This window comes from Lagopus muta, chromosome Z (genome assembly GCF_023343835.1).
Source record: "Lagopus muta isolate bLagMut1 chromosome Z, bLagMut1 primary, whole genome shotgun sequence".
NCBI classification, from domain to species: Eukaryota; Metazoa; Chordata; class Aves; order Galliformes; family Phasianidae; genus Lagopus; species Lagopus muta.
Window position 1 is genome coordinate 8724283 of NC_064472.1, and position 16612 is coordinate 8740894.

At 48.0% G+C, this 16612-nt stretch overlaps 1 protein-coding gene across 3 annotated transcripts in view; it reads right to left on the bottom strand.

The window, feature by feature from the left end:
- FAM219A (family with sequence similarity 219 member A) overlaps window positions 1-16612 on the bottom strand; it is a 95762-nt gene that overhangs the window by 42193 nt on the left and 36957 nt on the right. The window lies entirely within an intron of this gene.

Here is a 16612-nt window from a genome sequence, read left to right on the forward strand (position 1 = left end):
GATACATCATGAAGTTCATATGAAATACCAAATCACACAACTTCAACGCTGGTCATAGAATCACAGAATACCAACTTAGATAGGACCCAGAAGGAGTCCAACTCCTTGCTGCATGCAGAAAACCTCACAAAATTCAAACCATGTTTCTAAGAGCACAGTCCAACTTCTCAAACTCAGCAGCTCAGTGCCGTGCCCGCTGCCCTGGGCAGCCTGCTCCATGCCCACTGCCCTGGGGCACAGCCTTTCCCAAAGACCCGGCCCTTCTCTGTCACAGCTGATGAATGCTGATGTTCTTGATGGCAATGTGGAGCCGTGGAGGTGGATCTTACTCTAAGGGAAGAACTGATGGAGGATGGATTCACTGAATCAGCTCTGGGCAGGCAGCACAGTGCTGTGCCACCCTACAGTAGAGTGGAAGGTTGTTCCTGCGTTAGGCATCAGAAACAGGGAACTGCTCCGAAATAGAGCACAACCCGTTTGTGTTCTGTAACCTGTCCTTGAAACTGCTGGTTCGAAAAAGCAGAAATACCATATGTGTCAGTCGCGTATTTTAGAAATACAATCGTTCAGTTATGTGATTAATTCCCCCTGCTAAAACTATCATAGCTGTGAATGCTATGGCTATAGTGTTCTGGACTAGCAAGCACACTGTAAGGCTGTGCTGTTCGGACAAGAAACCCTCAGCGAAAAAAAGGCATCAAACGGCAAAGAAGCCAGGGCCTCCACACAAGGCCGGCTTTTTTTTAATATACTTTAGAGCCTGCACTAGGATTCCTGTGTCCCCGCGCGGTCTGTAGCGCCTTCGCCCTGCCTGCTGGGGCCGAGCGGGCCGCAGCCTCGAAGCGGAGCGGGGAGCAGTGAGGCAAGAGGGCGGGAAGGCGGGGCGGGGCAGGAGCGCCGGGCAGCCAGAGACACGCGGCGGGATTTGCTGTTCTCGCGGTATTTGTGGCGGCGGCGCTGCCCGCCGAGCTCCGCCGTTGTCGCCACGTGCTGCGGCTGCGGGCGCCGGCTGAGCCGCCCCACTCAGCTCCAGGCGCTTCGGAGCCCTTCTGCTGCAAATTCCAAACCCGCTGGGCCTAGCACTGCTCCTCCTGCTGCAGTTAAAATGTTTTAAATAGGCCTTTTTGTTGCTCTTCTTCACCTCTGGGTGAGCTTTTGTCACACAAATTTCCATCCTGCAGTGACGGACAGCATTGCTGCAGTCGCCCTGCAGCGCCCAGCGTCACTTCCAGTGCCTGCACACTTTTCACCCAAGCGGCACAAGAAGATGGCCAGCCGGTCAAGCCAGCCTCCTGCGTTGCCTTGTATGACTTTGAACGTTTTGGAATTGCCTGCAGCTGTGCTCTGTAAAGGAGGTCCCATACAGCTTATCACTGGTAAAGCCAGGTTTTTTCTCTTTGTCCCACTGAACTGTGTGGACCTTTCCTTCTTCAAACCTAGGCCATAGGGCTCTCAGCCTCAGCACTGCCATGTTTTGGTCAGCATGGGACATTGCTAAAATGGCATGACCGTAGCTGCCTACTGTCTTGGATGCCTCTCTGCCTTCTCTTCTTATCACAAGAGGAGGAGGCCAACAGGCATATCCTAGGCTCCCTAGAAATAAGGGGATCCTGCAGCTAGAACCCCAGTAGCTGAGCAATTTGGGCTTCTAGAAGTAGAGAACTCTGAGCAAAGATGAGTTTTATTAGAGAGTGGTCTGCCTGCAAACGTGTGGGAGGCACTGAGGAGTTGCCTCAGTAAGAGGTGTGGGATCCTCCTCCCACTAATAAGCTCTGGCTTCTCAGGAGTAGCAGGAACCTGGAACTGATGAACACTGATGTCTGATGGTGACATGGAGCCCATGGAGATGGATCCGCTTCTGGATGAAGGAGTCATCTAAGTGGATCCACCATCATCAGGGCTGGACAGGAGCCATAGCACTGTGTCTGACATAAGACATAGCTGCATGCATCAGAGACATACTAGGGACTCTCAAGTTCCAACTGGACAGCCAAGCTCACTGAGCAGGTTTTGGTTGTATGCACCTTTCCTTATCCTTCAAAACTAGGGCACCTCTCAGGCTGTAGGCCTCTCAGACCCAGCACAGCCATGTTTTGGTCAGTATGAGACACTCTTAGAATCGAGAGGGCAGTAGCTCTGGCTTTCTGCAGTATCTGCTTAACCTTCTGAGCCCTTGAAAACGGGAACCCTACCTCTGGGGTTCCTATCACTGATGTGTGTCTGCCTTTATAAGCAGAATGCTGTGAGGATAGAGGAGTGTTACTAGAGATCTCCTCACCTACCTTTGGGATGCAGGAACTTTCTCAAACAGAGGAGGTCACATCCTCCTACCACTAATATGTTCTGGCTTCTTGGGAGCAGCAGTGACCTGGACCTGATGGATTCTGATATCTCTGATAGTGATATGGAGCCTACAGAGATAGATCCCCTTCTGGAGGAAGAAGTGGAGGAGGATGGCTCCACCATCATCACAGCTGGGCAGGCACCACCATGCTGTGTCTGTAGTCAGACATAACCTGTGTCCATTTGTGGTGCACAGGGGCTCTGCAGCTCCCCTGAAACATCCAGCTTGTTTGCACCACTGAGAATCACATGATTTCACTGTCAACTGGGAAGAGTCCCATCTCCATCACACTCTTATGACCTCTTCTTTCTTATCCCCCACACTTGTCCTTCCCCAAGACTCAGAGTCTCTGTTGCACTGACCCTTAAGGAAGAGGGCTGGAAGGGGACTCTGAGCTGCTGCAGTGGGGCAACATGTGGGCGGTAGATGGCCTAAGTTCCCTGCAGACACCAGGCAGAATTAACCTTACAGAACTCCCAGTTTTTTTAAAGTCTGGTGGGAAATGTGGAGGTCGGGGGCTGTTTTGGATAGAGTGACCATGAAATGGTAGAGTTCTCGATTCTTGGTGGAGCCAGGAGGGGGAAACAGGAAAACTGCTAACTTGGAGTTCTGGGCGGACTTTGAATTATTCAGAAGGCTGTTGGGGAAATGCCCTAGGTTTCACTCCCAGAGAGTGAAGGGTCCGAGATGGCTGGTCACTCTTCAAGAAGGAAGTCTTAAAGGCACAGGAGCTGGCTGTCCCCTGAGCCGCAAAATGAGCCGGCGGGGAAGAAGACCAGCGTGGATGAACAGGGAGCTATTCTTGAGGCTTTGGGAGAAAAAGAGAATCTACCGCCTGTGGAAGAAGGACAGGTGACTCAGAAAAGTACAGAGAAGTTGTTAAGATGTGTAGAGAGAAAGTCAGAAAGGTAAAAGCCCAGACTGAACTCAACCTGGCCGCTGGGGTAAAAAGGAACAAGAAAGCCTTTCACAAATACATCAGTGGTAAGAGGAGTACTAAGGAAAATCTTCATTTTTACTGGAGGAGGCTGGGAATGTGACCAGTGATGACAAGGAAAAGGCAGAGGTTCTGGATGCCTTCTTTACGTCTGTCTTTAAGGTTTGAGGTCCCAGAAGACTGGAGGCTTGCCAGTGTGATCCCATCTACAAGAAGGGTTGTAAGGAGGATCTGGGGAACTACAGGCCTGTTACCATGACCTGTGTGCCAGGGAAGGTTATGGAGCAGATTGTCTTGAGGGTGATCACACGGCATGTGCGGACAACCGGGGGATCAGACCTAGCCAGCCTGGGCTCACGAAGGGCAGGTCCTGTTTGACCAACTTGATCTCCTTCTATGATCAAGTGACCCGTCTGGTGGATGAGGGAAAGGCTGCTGATGTATTCCACCTAGACTTCTGCAAGGCCTTTGACACTGCCTATTCTCCTGCAGAAGCTGGCAGCCCGTGGCTTGGACAGGCACTAGGCTGGGTAGGGAACTGTCTGGAAGGCCGGGCCCAGAGAGTGAATGGAGCTGAATCCAGCTGGCGATCTGTTACAAGTGGTGTGCCTCAGGTTGGTGCTGGGGCCTGTGCTCTTCCATGTCTTTATTGGTGACCTGGATGAGGGCATTGAGTGCATCCTCAGTAAGTTTGCAGATGACACCAAGTTGGCTGGAAGTGTCAATCGGCCTGGGGGTAGCGAGGCCCTACAGAGGGAACTGGACAGGCTGGATAGCTGGGCTGAAGCCAACGGGATGAATTTCAACAGGCCAGATGCCGGGTCCTGCACTTTGGCCGCAACAACCGCAGGCAACGCTACTGGCTTGGGGTGGAATGGCTGGAAGACTGCGTGGAGGAAATGGACCTGGGGGCATTCATTGACGCTCGGCTGAACAGGAGCATGCAGTGTGCCCGGGTGGCCAAGAAAGCCAATGGCATCTTGGCTTGCATCAGGAACGGTGTTGCCAGCAGGAGCAGGGAAGTGATGGTCTGTCTGTATTCTGGTGAGGCCGCACCTCGAGTGCGGTGTCCAGTTTTGGGCCCCTCACTGCAAGAAAGACATGGAGGCCCTGGAGCGGGTTCAGAGAAGGGCAACAAGAGCTGGTGAGGGGTCTGGAGCACAGGGCTTATGAGGGGCAGCTGAAGGAGCTGGGAATGTTCCGTGTGGAGAAGAGGAGGCTCAGGGGAGACCTCACTGCTCTCCATAACTACCTGAAGGGAGTTGCAGCGAGCTGGGGGTCGGGCTCTTCTCTCGTGAAACTGGTGATAGGACTGGAGGGAATGGCTTCAAGCTGCACCAGGGGAGATTTGGGCTGGACATCAGGAAATACTACTTTCCTGAAAGAGTGGTCAGGCACTGGAACGGGCTGCCCAGGGAGCTGGTGGAGTCACTGACCCTGGAGGTGTTCCAGGAACATTTGGATTTTGTGAGATCTATTGGTGATGGGTAGATGGTTGGATGATCTTGAAGGTCTTTTCTGACCTTGTGGGTTACTATCACAGAATCACAAGAGTTGTACGGGTTGGAAGGGACTTCTAGATCTACAAGATGTAGAGATCATTGTGACCAGCCCCCCTGCAAAGCAGGCCCCCTACAGCAGGCTGCATAGGTAGGTGTCAAGATATCTCCAGAGAAGGAGAATCCACAACCTCCCTGGACAGCCTGTTCCAGTTTTACAACTCTTATGTCTGTAAATGACAGGATAAGCAATGGCAGACCTTGTATTTATGCAGGAGGGAATATAGGAGGAAGATCAACTTATTTAAAAAATTAAGTTGTGCTAATGGCTCTGAGGCTTTGTGGTTTATCTGGCTTACAGTAGTCAGCATTCGGGTGACAAAGCAACAGATTCCCCTGGGGCAGCAGTCAGTAGTGCAATGAGGCTGAACAAAGCCAAAATATCCACACTCCAGCTTTATTGCTCAGGGCATCAGGGTGTGCTACTGGGCCAAGGAACAAGCTGTGCAAATGCACACCCTGCATTTGTCCCATGCACGAGAAAAAAAAATGGTGGTGCTCTGTGCTTGGCTTAGAAAGTGTGTAAACTCCTTCAAACAGTGAAGTGTGATGCTGGTGCCAGGACACAGAGCTAAGCCTGGAGACCCCCAGCAGTCATCCATCCAGGCTGGGGAATGCAGTGCTTCAATGCACTCTGGCTGTTGCTGTTCAGCTTTTCTGGCTCACGTCCCAGAGGGGATGACAGGAGCTGTACGTCCTCAGGCTTTGACCTCTTTCCAGCTGCCCTTAGGATGCTTGGCACTGCTTCTAGCTGCTCATTCCCACATCCTTCTAAAGAGGAAAGGAGCCTGCTTCTTACTCAGATGCATTTAGGCAGAAAACCAGTTTCCTGGAAAGGAAAAGTTATCAAGACTTCCTTAATTACTTCCAAGGGCCATTTCTCTCTGGGTGAGCCAGAGGAAAACATGATTTTTTTAAGCCTGACATGTTGAAGGAATTCACTCCGTGCTCACACAGTGACCAGAGCAGAAGGCTCCTAAGACATCATGGTCACCACCTGTCATCTGTGTGGGCATCTGCTAAACCTGAGGCAGTAACCACTCGTCTTACCAATAGCCACTCTGCACCTAGTGAAAACAAGTGGCATTTTGGTGACACAGCAACTGATGCACTGAAATAAGCTCGGATAGTTACTGACTCACTTTCAAGAAAGCAATAAACAACATCTGTTTATTGACATCATGCTAGCTCTGCCAATGCACCAGTCACAGCACTGCTGTTTTCTGAGCGATTGCTGAATAAATCTTAGTTAAGAGTAACAAATAGGCCTGCAATATCCTCTACAGGATCCGGGTTTCAAACACAATTAGTTTATAATTATATACAATACAAGTCAGTATTTGATGCAGTTTTTTTCAGCAACTTGAAAAGCCTGCAGTGTTAATGTTGCTGTGTGATTAAAACCTCAGGTCTTATTAATTAAACTGAACCAGAACTACATTGAATTTACATTCTCTTCTGCACCTGCAATAGGTGAAGCTCAATTCACCAGAAGGTAACAAGGAGCTAAGGTCTTTGCTTTGTTTAAAATGGGTCCAGAAGTGCCAGTTTGCCTTCCCTCAGCATGGTGATGAAAAGCTCCCTGAAAACCCTGTCCACAAAAGCACTGCCTGACTTCCACGTTGAATCTGAACAAAATGCAACAAGCAGAACGTTTAAGTGGTGGAAAGTGAACAAGAAGTTTCAAATGTCTGTTTTCCTAATCAGAAATGACATTTGCAGCACAGGGAAAAACATCCCATTTTTTAGATGATGATGTATGACTAATCCTGGGAGTCTCAGTAACAGAAGCAGCACCAATTCCTTAAGTAGACCAATGCTTTGGGAAAGCAACCGAGGGACAAGGAAGAAAAATGGGAGTAATTACATGATCTCTGTTAGATTTCCCTCAGAGAAACCAGCAGCACAAGCAGCCTCCAGTCTTTTCCATCATGACAGAGTATATTTAACACCGTATTTCCCTCCAGGCTCTTCTCACACACAAGCACCAGCCATCCCTATTATCACATGCATTTATAGCTTTGATATCTTGTGCTAACTTTACATGACTTAAATTGGATCATTAACATTGCAAATCAGAGAAATGCCACATTGCACTCCTCACCGCCTGCAGCATTTGACAAGTGGATGGTGTACAATAACTATTTAAAGCCAGCTATTAACTTAGGTATGTTGTCAGGATGCTTCAGTACTGAAACATTTTGTCCATATAAAGGTTACATATATAACAGCATTATAACTTTCATTTTGTACCTTTGACTATTCATCCACAGCTCTGAGAACCAATGAGGCACATGATTAAGGCAGTAAAGCACCACAAATACTTTGGTACCTGTTGCAAGAGTGAGTTTAGCAACTGGCATGTGGCCAGGAACTCAATCCCGCACAAATACCTTTACAATTGCTTTTTAAAACCCGACTCATGAGGGAGGATATCCTCAAAATGATTAAAAATGGAGATGCGTGTCAGAGCCAGGGCCACAGTGCGTTTGAAGTCTGGGGGCAACAGGAGCCTGGGCTCCTACAGGCACATCCTATTGAAAACTGCATTAGTCAGCTCCAGTGCTGCTCCTAAAGTACCACTGCAGGAACTTGCAGTGACTGAGTTCATGCTTGGTGGTGAGAGCTTCTTTCAACCATATGCCCCATCTCTTCAAGGCTTTAATGAAGCATCCTCAACAGCAAAACTGTGTTTAAAAAAAACAAAAGAGCTTTTCACAACAGATGATCTGTGCTTCCTTTCCAAGGACACCTTTGGCTGAGAACGTGCAAAACAAGTGATGCCATCACTGCTAAAATGGTCACAGGTATGTACAGAACAGCTTACAGATCCTCTCTTGCCCATGGCCTGTCTACAGACAGCTAGGCTGTTCCAGCTGTATGTGAAGGATGAAACCAAAGCTTGCCTGTAGGAGACTCTAAAAATGTTGGCTGGTTCTGGCAGGTACTGCAGTGATAATAAATTCTGACGAAAATGTCCCAGCACAATACAAATGACAGTAATGGAGCCCCGCTCAAATGATGTAAGATCCCTCCAACATCCTGGAGATTGAAAAATCACCTCCATAGGCCACGAACTGGATTCAGCATGGCAAATCCTGCGTCACTGGGCTTCTAGAGCCTCTGGCTGTAAGAACAATAGCAGGAAAAGGCTGGGTCAGCTCAACATCCGTACCTTTCACAGACCAAGGGCTCCAATCCGCTGTTCAGTGTCACAGTTACTACTAACATACCTCTGGGGCCATCTGTTCTCCAGTTAGCAGTCAGGACATTTTTTCATAGAAAGGCAGCTGATTTTCACATGTTCAATTCCTATACATACAAGATGAATGAGGTCTTGCTTTTTGCTCTGGAATACCACTGGCACTTGTAATTCATTTCCTTACTTTTTTTTTTTTTTTCTGAGCTGCTTGATTGCTTCTCCTGCTCACTTCCCCAGCAATCATTCTTTGTCCTGCCATACTCTTGCCCCTAGTAAATCTCCTCTCCTGGAGGGCTGTGCATACTCCTTGCAGGATGTCTTCACTGCACACCTACTTTCTGTTTGCCAGATCTACTCCAACCCAAGACACCTCATGCCTGCTGTCTCAGAAGCTAAATTTGCACACCTCCACTATTCAGCCATTTAAGAAATCTAAAAACCCAGGCTGGAATCAGTGTGACCCAGACAGTGAACAACTGTCCAAAGCTCACCCTCCAACACACTTCTGACTGCAGACCTGAGAAGATCTCAATGGTGACCGCAACCCTGTCCAGGGCAGGGGACTCTGCCAGCCCTTACCCACAGCTTGTACCTAAAATCAGAATGATTTAGATTGGAAGGGGCACCTTTAAGATCACATAGTTTCAACCCCCCAGCTGTAGTGGACACCTCCCACTAGACCAGGTTGCTTAAAACCCCATCCTGCCAGGGAAGGGGCATCCACAGCCTCTCTGGGCAACGTGTTCTGGTGTCTCATAGCTCTCATAGTAAAGAATTTTTTTCTACTATCTTGTCTAAATTTACTTTCTTTCTGTTTAAAGCCATTCCCCCACATTCTATTGCTACATGCCCTTATAAAAAATCCCTCCCCAGCTTTCCTGTAGGCCCTTTTCATGTACTAGAAAGCTGCTATAAGGTACCCCCAGAGCCTTCTCTGCTCCAGGCTTAAGAGCCCCAGCTCTCTCAGTCTGCCCGCGTAGGGGAGGCGCTACAGCCCTCTGATCATCGTTGTGGCCCTCCTCTGGACCCACCCCAACAGCTCCACATCCTTCTTGTGCTGGGGATCCCAGAACTGGATGCAGTACTCCAGGTGGGGTCTCATGAGAGCAGAGTACAGGGGCAGAATCACCTCCCTCAACCTGCTGGTCACGCCTCTCTTGATGCAACCTAGGATACAGTTGGCTTTCAGGGCTGCAGGCGCACACTGCTGGCTCATGCTGAGTCTTCTATCAACTGACGGTCCCAAATCCATCACTTCGGGGATGCTTTCAAGCCATTCCCTGCCCAGCCTGTATTTGTGCTTGGGATTGCCATGACCCAGGTGCAGGATGTTACACTTGGCCTTGTAGAACTTCATGAGGTTGGTATGGATCCACCTCTCCAGCCTGTCCAGGTCCCTCTGAATGGCATCCTTTCCTTTCAGCGTGCCAGCTGTACCTCTCAGCTTGGTGTCATCTGCAAACTTGCTGAGGGTTTCAATCCCGCTGTCTATGTTGCCTACAAAGATGTTGGTACTACCAATCACTTCATCTTTATTTTCCATATCCCTTAGTAGAGACTTCAGGGGGATCTGCTCCACCGTCTTGCCAGGAACAGAGGTGAGACTGGCCTGCAGTTTCCTCCCCCAGTTCTATTCCTTGCCCCACTGCCCAGACAGAAGTCTCAGCTCGGAGTCTGGTGGGCAACAGCAGTGAGTTTTGAAGGGCAGCACATAGAAGGACTACTCTTGTTTTTCAAAGCCTTCACCACACTGTCCTGAGAACTGCCCAAGAGGTCACTTGCCTTGCCTAAAAGGGTAGATCCTAGCATGAAAAACTTGCTGTTTTCTTTCCACTAGCATAGAAAACAGAGCTGCCAAGCAGAGTGCTTAGCAGCCTTTTTCTCTTCAGCACAGTGCTTTGAACTTGTCCTAATAAATGGAGAGCTCAATCATCAGATTTCCATATTTATAAGGAGAGAGTTTCTGTTTAGCCAAGCCTGTGACAGAAATAACCCTACAAACAAGGAGCAGAAGCAGCAGCACAGCAAACACGTCTGAGGGGCTGGGATGTGAAAGCCACGGCAGATCTCTGGCAGCTCTCCCTCAGCATGGCTCTCCAGTCACACACAAGAAATTTCAAGGGACAAAACATTTTGGTGTCTAAATTAACAGCCCACCTCACCCCCACGCTTTGTCTCTGTTACTGAGTAGCAGCTGGGAAATACAGATTCTCTTCTGATCAAGCCTGTTTGGCTCAGCTCTCGCCTGTCACTCTTGTATTAGAAGGATACTCCTTATGTGACTAACTGGGGAAACAGATAAAGGCATAGCTGACTTAAAGAGACACTGCTGATTTTTATGAACAAGCTTATAAATTATTCTGTCTCCAGAAGACAGAGATGCTTCCTCCCCTCCCATTCCTGGAAAAATGCAAAATTAAGATCTCTTAAGAAAAACGATTTTTGTTCCCAGAAGTGGCAGCTCTTATCTCCTTCCTAATTGAAACCAGTGGCACTAAGCTGGCTTTAAGTTCCCCTTGCTTACTGCAGGACTGCAGTTTATTAGCTGTATAGGGCCAGGACAGCATGCCAGCCCATTGCTGCAGGCGGGGCTGGGCTCAGTGAGGTGCTCAATAGCAGAAGTGCTGCCAGAGGCTGCAGATGGAAAGCAATGAGGGTGGATGGGGTTTTAGCATGCTGAGCTTTCAGCAGGTGGCATGCAAAAATGCCAGCCACATTCCTGACTATCCCTTTGAGAGCATCTGAAGATATTTAGTTATCTTTCACATAGTGCAGCAGACGGACTAGAGTATGTCTTAAATACTGAGTTAAATCCAGTTTGGCAGGAGCTGTTTGAAATAAAGGCAAACAGACACCATTTAACATTTTTAAAGAGAAGTTTGTTTCTCTTCATGCTCTCTGTAATGGAATTGATCTCCATCCGGTCTTGTCCTCACCTTCCATGGACTGTGCCAGAAAGAGGTATCACCTGATATCACTAGACAGTTTCCGCCTCACTTCTCCATTGAAGGCAGCTTCTTTATCAGCCTAAATCAAGCCATCTGTCCCTGGGCCCCCTTCGAAGCAATGCAGCAGATTGGAGAGGAAACATCACACAAGGTGGGACTAAAAGGTCAAGGAAGATCATTCCCAGCACAGAAAGCCAAATGAGATCCCCTCTTTTGGCAACAGGGAGAAGCTGTTTAGCTGGAAAGGGAAAGGGAAGGGTGAGCACAGCCATCTGTACTCCTGGATAAGTACACTGGCTCTTGCTGCTTACTTACCTCTCTGTAGGTGGCTGCTCCTGCCCTAAAACCCTGCACAGGGTTCCAGAAAGCCCTGTTGGAAGCAGGCTGCTGCAAGACACCGAGGGTTTTGCTTGCTTTGCTCAGTAAACGTAACAGCCCACATCTTTTCATTTGGAGTTTTCTTCGTTTTCCAGACATCTATTCATTGGGCCAAAATTTTACATTCTGGACAGCACCTGATTTTATTTTTTAAGTATATTTACATATAATGTAATACTTTTTTTTTTGTTGTTGTTGGAATAGTGTGCTGGGAATGTATTTTGTCACCTTCCCTGCTGACTGACATCCCTCTCAGCAATTGCAGCATGAGGGTGATGAGGGCAGGGGACTGGCAGGGGTAGAGAAGAGAAGGAAGAGAGGCAGTGTCTGCTGGGAGGACATGAACTGCAGTGTCTGCAGTGTAGTCCCTGTGAGCAAGAAATCAGGAAAGGGTGGCAGGAGACCTGTGTGGATGAGCAAGGAGCTCATGCGCAAACTCAAAGGGAAGAAGAAGTGGAAATGTGGAAAATGTGTCTGACACTTGGGAAGAACATAGAAATGTTGTCAGGGCCTGCAGGGATGTGATGAGGAAGGCTAAAGCCTGTCTGGAATCGAATCTGGCAAAGGTGATAAAGAATAATAAAAAAGGCTTTTTTAAGTATGTTAACAGTAAAAGGAAGACTAGGGAGAATGTGGCTCCCCTACTAAGTGAGGGGGGTGTTCTGGTCACGGGGGATGCTGAGAAGGCACAGACACTAAATGCATTCTTTGCTTCTGTGTTCAGTGAAAAAGTTCTCCCTTGGGAATCCCAAACCCCAGAGGTCAGTGAGAGGGTCTGAGGAATGGAAGATTTCCCTTTACTCAGGGAAGAGGTGGTCCAAGAGCGGCTAGGTAACACCAGTGTTCACAAATCTATGGGACCCGATGAGACCTGCGGGTGCTGAGGGAGCTGGCAGAGGTGATTGCTGAACCGCTCTCTATCATCTTTGAGAAGTCTAGGAGAATGGGAGGTGCCTGAAGACCAGAGGATAGCCAGCGTCACTCCGGTCTTCAAAAAGGGCGAGAAGGAAGATCCAGGTAATTATAGGCCAGTCAGCCTCACCTCTGTCCTTGGAAAGGTGATGGAACAGCTGGTGCTGGATGTCATCTCCAGACAACTGGAAGAAGAGGAGGTTATCAGGAGTAGTCAGCATGGGTTCACCAGGGGGAGGTCGTGCTTGACCAACCTGGTGGCCTTCTACAATGTTGTCACATGCTGGGTGGATAGGGGGAGAGCGGTAGATGTAGTCTACCTTGATTTCAGCAAGGCATTTGATACTGTCCCCCACGACATCCTTATAACAAAGCTGAGGAAGTGTGGGATAGATGAGTGGACAGTGAGGTGGGTTGAGAACTGGCTGACTGGCAGAGCACAGAGGGTCGTTGGTGGTAGTGCAGACTCCGGTTGGAGGCCTGTAACCAGCGGTGTTCCTCAGGGGTCTGTGCTGGGTCCGGTCTTGTTCAACATCTTCATCAATGACCTTGATGAGGGGATAGTGGCCACCCTCAGCAAGTTTGCTGATGATACGAAGTTGGGAGGATTGGCTGACACGCCTGAAGGCTGTGCTGCCATTCAGTGAGACCTGGACAGGCTGGAGAGCTGGGCAGAAAAAAACCGGATGAGGTTTAACAAAAGCAAGTGTAGAGTCTTGCATCTGGGGAGGAGTAATTGCATGCACCAGTACAGGTTGGGGGATGACCTGCTGGAGGGGAGCTCTGCAGAGAGGGACCTGGGTGTCCTGGTGGACGACAGGTTGGCCATGAGCCAGCAGTGTGCCCTTGTGGCCAAAAAGGCCAATGGCATCCTGGGGTGCATTAAAAAGAGCGTGGCCAGCAGGTCAAAGGAGGTGATCCTCCCCCTCTACTCTGCCCTGGTAAGACCTCATCTGGAGTACTGCGTCCAGTTCTGGGCTCCCCAGTACAAAAAAGACAGGGATCTCTTGGAAAGAGTCCAGCGGAGGGCCACGAAGATGGTGAAAAGCCTGGAGCATCTCTGCTATGAGGAAAGGCTGAGTGAACTGGGTCTGTTCAGCCTTGAGAAAAGAAGACTGAGGGGGGATTTAATCCAGGTTTATAAATAGGTATGGGGGCCATAGTGGTGAGGCCGGACTCTTTTCAGTGGTGAGTGGAGACAGGACAAGGGGAAACGGCCGGAAACTGCAGCACAGGAAGTTCCACACAAATGTGCGCAGGAACTTCTTTACAGTGAGGTGACGGAGCACTGGAACAGGCTGCCCAGGGAGGTGGTGGAGTCTCCTTCTCTGGAGATGTTCAAGACCTGCCTGGATGCCGACCTGTGCGACCTGCTGTAGGGAACCTGCTTTGGCAGGGGGGTTGGACTCGATGATCTCTGCAGGTCCCTTCCAACCCCTACAATTCTGTGATTCTGTGAAATCTAAGATAATGGTAAAAAGCTACATCCACCAAAGTTCCTCCTTCCCCTTTTGAATGAAAAAGGGATTAGTGGTGAGCCGAACAGTCCTGAGAGGTCTGTGGTGGCAGACACAGAACTGTCTGTCTGCACAGTGCAGTGAACTGCCTTCTCTGCAGAAAGGGCTGAGCAAGCCAACATTGGAGTAGCAGAGCTCCATCCATCAGCACTGCAATGACTGCTTTTCATGCATGGTCCATCAACACTGACCGCCTGCAGCTGACCCACACTGCTTCCTCGGCCACTTTATAGGGTGGGAACATTTAGGACTTCTTTGTTACTCACAGGTAGGGAACCTGCTTTGGCAGGTCTAGAGGTCTCTAGAGGTCATGATCCAATCCCTGTGATTCTGTGAACTGGACTGGGAAAGGTGTGAGAGAAGGAGCAGATGGGTGGCCATGAGGGCTGAAGGATATTCCTGGACAAGCAGATCAAGAAAACAAAGAAGAGACAGTATGGGAACAGCAAATATATTATTGCTGTTATTTCCCCAGCGGGAACCTGACTATCTTTGTGATAAGCTTTAAAAGCCTTCCTGACATGATGAGAAATCAACAGGACTTAGCAAGCTAGCTGTCCCTGTGGCCTGACCTTTTAGCTAAGGCTGGTAGCATAGAGCTGAGCACTCCAACAGCCCTGAGCCACACTGTTGTTGCTGTCTCAGGCCACGCTGGACTTTCTTTATAGCTCATTTCCCTCTGTTAAAACTGCAGGGAACTGACATTATAGAAAAACAGCAGGGCTGGTTAGCCAAGCTCAAAAATAGAGCTGCAGCAGTTCCTGCAACCTGTGTGCTTTAATGACACGCTCATGTAAGCCGTTGTCCTTGGTAATCCAGGGGACACACTGTAGATGAAGCTTAAGGCAACCAGGAAAGAGAAGCCTAAGTATTGTGACTTCTTGAAGAAGCTGCAAGTCTCATAGGGAACGGGGGAACAGAACACACTGGAGGAAAGATGATCTTGCTCTTCTACAAACCTAGGCTGTCCTAGGGAACAAGGACCTTTACTTTCAAGATGTTACATGAAACGTGCCAAGTCTCCTAAACCATACTCCAACATAAGGTTCACTAAATAAGGTCTCCATTCTTTGCTGTGCTCCTGGCTCATAGCCCTGGAGTATGATTTGATGAGTGCTTGCAACTGCTACCAAAGTGATGTCCTACTGGATGTGCTGTGAACAGGTGAAAAGTTATGAATCAGGGTTAAAAATAGAAGAAGAACCAATCCCACTGTTTCTCCATTTCTTTCTTCTAACCAACTTCTTGTGCAGTGTCACAAGCACCAAACTAGATCAGCCCTCTGCATTTTATCTACTCTCTGTGGCATTTTCATCTTCCTGAACTTTTGTTTACCTTTTTGTCTGTTACCACACCACCAGATAGCTTTCTTTGTGTTCCCTGTAATGACACTAAGCTCTTTTTCCTGCGTCTCAGCTCTTCTGTTCTCTTTTTTATCTTTCAAAGTGTTCTTGAAAGAAGTGTCTGAATCATCACCATTTTATATGTGGGTACACTGGGATCCAGAGAGGTGAAGTTGTTCAACACAAAAGGAGGAAAGCTGGGTCCTCCTCCACGGTTCTGTCTTGTGAGATAAGAGCATTTTCATAAATGCATTTCTTCTGAATACACTTGAGAGCATGCACCAGAAGTAAGTACCTATATTACACTTCAAACTATGCCACAGGGGAAAGAAAGTGGACAGGAGACCATATTATAGTTCTGAAAAGTGGTTCCTTACTGCAGGTTTTTGATATTAAGCAGAAAATTACATAAACAAATCAAAAGCCTTACAGTCCAAATTGTTCCCCAGACATTTTAAAGGTTGGGTGCAGTATGCAGCTTGTTTCCTTTACTTATCATCTCCTTTTTCTAGAATTGCCTTGTGAGTGGCTTCATGCTCTTTGCTGAGTTAATTTTCCTCAGGAACTTCCTCCTTTCTCATTTTCACCCAAACATTGTCATTCAGACAGAGCTCCCCAGTGTTTCAATTATGTCGCAGATCTCTGATCAGTGAAGTCACCTCTTCACTGATCTGTCACATCTGGCCATTTCCTCTCCCTGAGAGTTTAATTTACCTAAGGAGATCACAATTAAAAAGGTAAAAGCAACACACAAGCTTAAAAAAGAAATAAAAAATGCACAACTTCCCTCAGCGTCTTCCCCTAAGGTACCTGCCCAGTTCTGTGTGTTTGGTTCACATTTGCATCTGTCTTCTGCGGTGTAGAAACAAATCAACAAAATGCAAGAATGGGATTTCTCTGAAAGGTTTCAGTCTGGTTTCTAAGTTGCCTACATAATTAATATGTGGGGAAGCATTAAGAAGGCCTCTCATTACCAATGAAATTTTTTAGCTTAATGAGGATGTCTTAAAAATACATCTGGATACGAGAAAGATGGTTCAGGAAGTTTTTGTGAGAAAGGTCCCTTGTGACTGTTTCTATCTCCTTATCCTCATAGCTTTCAATTAACACTGTGGGTGGGCAGAGAAACACTTCCAGCTTGTTCTTCTTTTTCCAAATGCTGGTGGACATGAGATATTTAGTTGAAACAGCCTTTAGTAGATATCTTAAATTCCATTATCATCAAAGGGACAGATGTGGGAAAGAAATACTGCTTTCCTTATCTATTAGTTCCATCTTTTGCAAGGTTGAAGCAGTTTTGTGAATTAATTTAAGGTTTGCAACATCTGCACTGCTGGAAAAAGCTATCTGAAATGTACATCTTAAAACCATTGATACATTTAAGCTGAACTCAGGCGCTTTATTTATGGAAAAACACAAATCAGGAAGTGTTACGTGCTCAAATATCCACAAGCCTTCCAATGAAATAGAAA